Source organism: Myotis daubentonii, chromosome X, assembly GCF_963259705.1.
Source record: "Myotis daubentonii chromosome X, mMyoDau2.1, whole genome shotgun sequence".
NCBI classification, from domain to species: Eukaryota; Metazoa; Chordata; class Mammalia; order Chiroptera; family Vespertilionidae; genus Myotis; species Myotis daubentonii.
In genome coordinates, this window is record NC_081861.1 from 98,157,435 (window position 1) to 98,164,704 (window position 7,270).

At 40.0% G+C, this 7,270-nt stretch overlaps 1 protein-coding gene and 1 non-coding gene across 4 annotated transcripts in view; one reads left to right on the forward strand and one right to left on the reverse strand.

Moving 5' to 3' along the window:
- HEPH (hephaestin) overlaps nt 1-1,685 on the reverse strand; it is a 112,565-nt gene extending 110,880 nt beyond the window's left edge. For all 3 annotated transcript variants that reach the window (XM_059680187.1, XM_059680186.1, XM_059680185.1), the window contains exon 1: nt 1,444-1,685. The gene's annotated coding sequence lies outside the window, so the exon portion shown is untranslated. The remainder of the gene's footprint in view (nt 1-1,443) is intronic.
- A 3,837-nt stretch (nt 1,686-5,522) lies between these two features.
- On the forward strand, nt 5,523-5,631 carry LOC132225363 (U6 spliceosomal RNA). The gene has a single exon (XR_009450882.1). It is a non-coding gene; the product is annotated as a U6 spliceosomal RNA (small nuclear RNA).
- Nucleotides 5,632-7,270: the final 1,639 nt, after the last annotated feature.

The following is a 7,270-nucleotide window of genomic DNA, read 5'->3' on the forward strand; positions in this document are numbered from 1 at the left end:
ATGCTGCACTGCAGACCCCAGCGTGAATCTGCCAGCTCTGCTCAGTCAGTATCCTGGGTTACAGGGCCTTTCTCATAAATTAAGTCCAGGGCTCCAATCTGGCTAGTGTTACTGGGGTGGGGTGAATGGAGGCGGGGGTAGAGATGGGTACTGTCCTTTCCAGAAACTAAACTACTGGAATGTCTTGTTCCACTGGTTTGGTACAAAACCCGGGATGGTTCTTTAACCATATCCGGGTGTTTTCCAAATCCTGGTTAGGATCTCAGGAGGAATTACAAAGGGGTGGGCTGCATTTCTGTTATCATGGATTGCTAGTTGGCCTTTGCTGAGAGGAGGAGGAGAATGCACTGCCAGTGTGGCCAAAGCTCACAGATTCCAATAGCTCTGTTTATGAAATGGGATCCTTTGTAACTGTTATTGGTTTAAGAAGAGCCCTCTTCCACCACCAATTGTTTTCTTCTTGCTGTGAAGCAGTTATTAACCCTGCTTGTTACCCTGAGGCCATGGTTGCTTAGTAATAAAGAAATATAAAACCGGCAATAAAACAAAGAACTTTCTACATACCAGGCCCTATGTTAACCAATTTACATGCATTTTCTCATTTAAATATCCTGATACCCTGTGAAATGGACACTAATTCTCTTTACAACTAAAAAATATAGGCTCTAAGAGAGAAGGTAACTTGTTCAAATTCATACAATTAGGAAGTAAAAGAGGGAATTTTACTGGGTCTGTCTATATTCTTAGCCACCACACTACCACACTGCTGCTTAGGGGAGAAACACAAAGCCTTTTTGAGATGAAGGAAGTGACTTCACAATTACTGAGTGCCTGCCACTGCTAGATATTTTTATGAGCATTACCTCTGCTTCTGCCACTTCTAGAAGCTCCTAAGGTGAAACCCCAGGGCTGTATTAAAAACAGGTTCCATAGAGGAGACTGGATACAACTAGAAGATAGCCTGGATTAATATAGGTGAGCATCTTAAAAACAAAGATCCAGAAGAATTGGAAATATTAAATTTTAACAAAAGTAAACTAAAAAAAAAATAGCATAACGGGCCCTAAAATTTCCTTGTTTCTGATAGCAAGTGACTTAGGTTCAAGCACCGCTTGCTCTGGCAGTAATCAGCTATGTTGGTTTGACCCAGACTCTTCTCTAAGCCTCAGTCATTCTATCTGTATGAGGGCCTTGAGTAGCTACAGACCCTCACAGATCTATAAATTTATATATTCAGCATTCCAACAAGAAGGCACATTCTTGATATTAAAAGTGGAAGAAAAAGAGGTTTTAAAGTTACAAAGTATAAGGAAAGAATGAGTACAAAGTAAACAAAGAAAAAATGAACTACATGCCTCTTCTGAAAGAGCTGCATCTACCCACCAGACCCACATATGGAAAGGAGAGAGGTATAATGGCGGTTCTAGCGCCTAGTATCCTTACTTTATGATGAGGAGATCTTGGTTCAGAGCAGATACTGTCCTCTAGGCAGGCTCAACACATCTTTGTTTTCTGGATTTAAAATGTCAAGGGCAGGGTCCAGGGAGGAGGACTTTCAAAGAATGAGCTGGTGGGGCAAAGTCTGAGTCATAAACCATTGGAGGTGGTTAAAGGTTCCTAGACACTTAGGAGCTGCCCCACAAACTGCAGCCCAGGCTAAACCAAGTAGAAGCATTGATATGTAGAAGGAAGAAACCACCAGCCCTGGATCTCTCAGAAATGTTCAATGATTGAGGGAAGCTGAATCAGGACACAGCAGTTGTTGGGGTTATCTGCCTCTTCCCCCACTTGGCACAGATGTGGACCTTGAAGCTAGAAGCTGTAGGAGGTGACCAAATCCATTAAGTTGGGATCCAAGTCCAGGTTCTAAGGCATTTATTATAGGGAGGGGAAAGGATAAGGTCTCTGCTCTGACTCATGAAAGACAACAAGAAGCAGGTCATATAGACACACTGAGTCAACACAGTAAAAGCTGCAGGAAGCCAACTTGACCAGGTCTCAGAGTTTGTATTATTCATTTAGCAATTCATTGAGTGGGCACACAGTGTCTTCCTCTTTTGAAAATCCTGAATATATTTCTGGTGCCTTTCATCAAGTGTCACCTAAAAAGAGTTTAATTTGATACCTATAGATCAGGGATTGGTAAACTATTTTAGTAAAGGGCCAGTTGGTAAATATTTTATTTGCAGAACATTCAGTCTCTGCCATAACTACTAAAATAGGCCAGTGTAGCATGTTGGGCATATCTCTGTACCAATAAGAGTTAATTTACAAAAACAAGCAGCAGATCAGATTTAACCCATAAGCGGTAGTTTGAAAACCACCATTGTAGACTGTTTTGCAATATTGACATTTACAATATGAAACATTATTAAGAGCATAAAAACTACAACCAGACACCATAGATTGAAATACCAACTCTGTCATTTTCTGTTTCTGTGACCTTGGAGAATTCATTCAATCCTTCTAAACCTCAGTTTTGCCTCTGAGAAATGGGGATAGCAATAGTACCTATTTCATAGGGCTGTTATGAGGAATGAAATAAAAGTATTCATATGAACTACTTATCACAGTGAATGGCACATAGTAAGTGCCCTAAAATGAGTTATCATTTTTTAAAATTTTTCAATAGAAAAAAGAAATACAAATTTTTCTTTCCTCATTGTTAGAAAATACATTGTACTAATTCATGATGAAACAGAAGAATGTTTGTAGAATCATGGCTTTAAGTTATAATTATGCTACTAAAGAAAACAGACTGCCCTTGCTGGTGTGGTTCAGGTGGTTGAGCATTGTTCCAGGCACCGAGAAGTCACTGGTTCGATTACTGGTAAGGGCACATGCCTTAATTGTGGGCTCAATCCCCCTCAATCCCCAGTAGGGGGGTGTGAAGGAGGCACTCAATGGATGGTTCTCTCATGGATGTTTTCCCCCCTCTCTCTCTCCTTCCCCCCCTCTCTAAAAATCAATAAAAAACATTTTTTTTAAAAAAAGCAAACAGAGTAATCCTGGACAGGTAAGTTTGCCTTTATGGGACTTCATTCTCTCCCGATAAATTGGAGAAAATATTTTCGATTTCTCTTCTCTTCTCTTCTCTCTCTCTCTCTCTCTCTCTCTCTCTCTCTCTCTCTCTCTCTCTCTCAAAATTTTGGCAGCAAAACCACTTTCCCAAATGAAATCTTACAGTACACACACACACACACTATGTTTGCAAAATGAAAGTGGAGCTCTTCTGATAAGGCTAAAGGAGAGAAAGGAAATGGGCAGGGCTTAGGGGTTCCAGGGACCTGTTCAACTATACGCCTACCCACCAAAACAATGTGGTTAACCCGGGTGCACCACTAAGAAACTTCAACAGCACTGAAAACACATTCGTTTGAGAAACACAAGAACAGAATGGGCTTAAAAGTCAAGATCAATTCTGTCACTAACCCATCTCTTTACTTATTCATTTACTCAATACTTTAAAGTTAACTGTGTATAGACAATCACAAGGACATGGCTTTGGAATGGCTACAAAGATGAGAAGACCACAGGTATCTTCATATTAGGGGGCAACACTATCTAGTATGAGAAGTGTGGGGTTTGGACTCAGAAAGACCAGGTTTGGATCCTGGCTGGCCCCTTCTCAACTGTGTGACCTTGGGCAATTCACCTAAGCTTTCTGAACCTCTGGTTTCTCATCTTTAAAATCACAGCAATATTAGTTTCATTAGTGTAATATTGTGAGAATTAAATAAGCTGCCACTTCCATGAACACTTAACACAGTGCACAATGCCTGGGGCACCTTCTATTAATGTTCCTTTCCTTGTCATCTTTCTCACAGTGAAATTTAGTGACAGTGTCAGGTACCTGGTGAGAATAAAAATCTGCAGCAGGGCCCTAGCATAGCTAGTTTACTTGCTTTACCCCAAGACCCTCTGATGAGCTTGCTTTAGCCATTCTTAAAAAGAAGGCCTGCCAAAACCGGTTTGGCTCAGTGGATAGAGCCTCGGCCTGAAGACTGAAAGGTCCCAGGTTCGATTCTGGTCAAGGGCATGTACCTGGGTTGCGGGCATATCCCTAGTAGGAGATGTGCAGGAGGCAGCTGATCGATGTTTCTCTCTCATCGATGTTTCTAACTCTCTACTCTCTCCCTTCCTCTCTGTAAAAAATCAATAAAATATATTTTTTAAAAAAAGAAAAAAAAAAGAAGGCCTCTGGGAAATGGTTCAGGGGTGCAGGGGACAAGAGATTGTCGCCTATCGGCCACACCTCTGAAGCTACTGCCCTCCCTTCTCATTCCCCACTACCTTTGACCAGCAGGCTTCAGAAGGCTTTGAAAAGATTGATATACACTTCTATGATGTGTGATTGTCCTGGGCTTGAACTCTGTTTCTTAATTCTACTTGCTGCTTTCTTCAATTCTCCAAGGCAGTAGGTTTCATACTTGTGCATGCACCAGAATCCCTTGGAAGGTTTGTTAAGGCATCAAGTTTCTGCTTCAGTAAATCTGGGGTGAGGCCTTGTAATTCACATTTATAACAAGTTCCCAGGTGATACTGATGGCACAGGTCTGAGGGTCACACTTTGAAAACCACTGCTCAAGCCTAAGGGACTCACTAGTTTCTTCAGACTGGCCCTTGAGTTCTCGCCATTCCTGGTCTTCAAGTATCCAGTTTTTGGCCCCAGGTCAAAAGTATAGTTATTTATTTAAGTCTCCTGGTACATTATTCATGTGGAGTCCCCCTGAGTATCTTCCCAACACCTATTTTCCCATTCCTTTGGCTCCAGACCCATCCTGCCTTCCGGTGTGAAACCTCCTTTCCCTTTCATGCTCAGTTAACGTCTTGTTTTCTGGTGGCATTCCTTGAACAACTCTATGAATGGCATCAGATCCTCCTGCCATCTCTCCTCCATACTCTCATGTAGCTTCCTGATTGTGGGCTCTGGGCACATACAGTTCTGGTTTGAATCTTGGGAAAGTCATTTGAGTTCTCCAAGACTCAGTTTTTCATCTGTAAAATCAGGCTGTGAAAATAAAAGAGTGTCTGTAAAAAGGCTTGTGCAGCACCTGTTGCATGGTAAGTGATCAGTAAATGCTAGTCTGTTTTACCTTATTTCCTCTACTTTCTTCACACCTACCTACCTTCACATTTACTACTAAGGAGCTGGCAGCAAATATCACAGAATGATATCACAATGCAGAAATAAAGTTTTTCTCTAGTATGAAAAGGCATGGTAAGTGAGAGAAAGTGATACAACATTTAAGAGAAATGAGAGCCACAAACTTTAATGTCTTTAAAGATCCCTGCCTTCTCTCTCACTCCCAAATTATGTGATATTTATATTCTATAAATCTTTTTAATCCACCCACATTTCTCCATCTTCACTGACATAGCCTTGGTCTCTTAACTGGATCACTGTAATAACCTCCTCACTGTTCTTTTGCCTTTATTCTTGACCCCAAAATCTGCTCTTCAAATAACAGCCAAAGCTATTTTTTCCAAAACACAGAGGTGATTATATCTCCCCCTTACTTAAAATCCCCCAGCTGTGGAGTTTTATTGACTGAAATTGGAGTAATACAGAGATTAGCAAGGCCCCTGTGTAAGGATGACATTCAAACTGGTGAAATGTTCCTTGTGTTTTGTGTTTGTGTGTGTGAATGCACATATAGAAATACTTCCAAGATTTATCATCATGTTAAAGGCAAAGTACAGAATAGTGAGTATTTTGTATTTGCTACACACACACACGCATATATGCTTCAATGTATACATGTATATGAAAGAATAATTTTTTTCTTCTGCAAAAAAATCACAAAAATATTTTTAACAGTGGTTTCCTTTAGAGAGAGCAACCTACTGGGAGGAAGGTGACTTTCATTTTTCATTTTGAAGTGTTTGAATTTTCAAAACTCACAAGTTTTTTTAAGGTTATCTGGGAAGTGCATACATGAATTCCCTTTTGTTTCTTTCTTTGTATTTCTATGTATGATACAAAAGCATATAAATGTTACATTAAAAATTAGTGATGTCTCGTCACTAGCATAAAGGTCAAACTGTTTAACAAGGCCTATATGGCCCTTTGTGACCTGCCCCCTCCTAATATTCCTAGCTCATAGCTTGCCCTTCTTCACCTCACACTCTGTGCTCCACCCATTCCATAGTTCAGTATGTTAGTTTTCCAGGGTACTATGTGATTTTTCTTACCTCCAGCCCTTATATGTTGTTCGTCTAGCTCAAACACTTTTGTCCCTATTTTTCCTTCCATTCATCATTGGGTATCAGCTTAGAATTTCCTTTGTCCAAGAAATCTTTGACTTTGTGTGTTTCTGAGTTATGTGCTCCTTCCAGGTGTTCCCATGCATATTTAATAACAGTTTATTGAAGCTTCTTGTCAAACTGCCTGTCTTCATAGATTATAATGGAAGCTCTGAGGTCAAGGATCACCTCTTTCTTGTTTCCCATTGTAGCCTCAGAACCTAGCATAGCACTTAGTAAAGACTTAGTGCTCAATAAATACTTATTAGATGAATGAATGAATACATGATAAACAAAAGAAAGAATAAGACAACCTTTGAGCTGGGTTTCATGATCAGCAAAATTCTACTAGAAAACAGCTGCATTTATAATCTTCATATTTAGGAAGATGACTTTGGGGAGACTTTTTCAGTTTTAAGATCGACTTAGTTATACCTGATAATTTCACAGTTTAACCAACAAGCCTGTTCCAAAAGTCCTGTGTATATGTAACTGCCAGCCCTTTGCTATTCTAATTTACCCATTATAACTGGCCCAGCCCTTTTCCTCTAAGCATCTGACCCTCAAATCTTCAGAAGGCATGGAACGTGTTTGCTTTCAGATTAAGTTGCCTCACAGGGCTCTAAAGAGTTGCATTTACCTGCTTTATATTCTGGGTTAAGCAACCATGTATACTTTCATTAGAAGAAAAAGTTCTTGGCAAAATAAAAGTGAAAACTTCAAATACAGCTTTCTTTACTAATGACTATACAGACTCTGCTTGGATGCCTCCAATAACTGAGAACTCACAATCTCCCAAGGCAACTTTGGGTGACACTTTTATATTAAACAACTAAACACCCACCTTCTATCTTCTGTTCAGTGATTCCTTTTGCTACTGAATTCAGGACTTCTGAGCAAAAATTTTAGTCAATGCTATCTCACCCATTTTTAACAGGAAATGAAGCAACTCTCTTTTACAGAGTGTTTACTCCTCCTATGCTTGTTTCCAAGATCTATCTATCTATCTATCTATCTATCTATC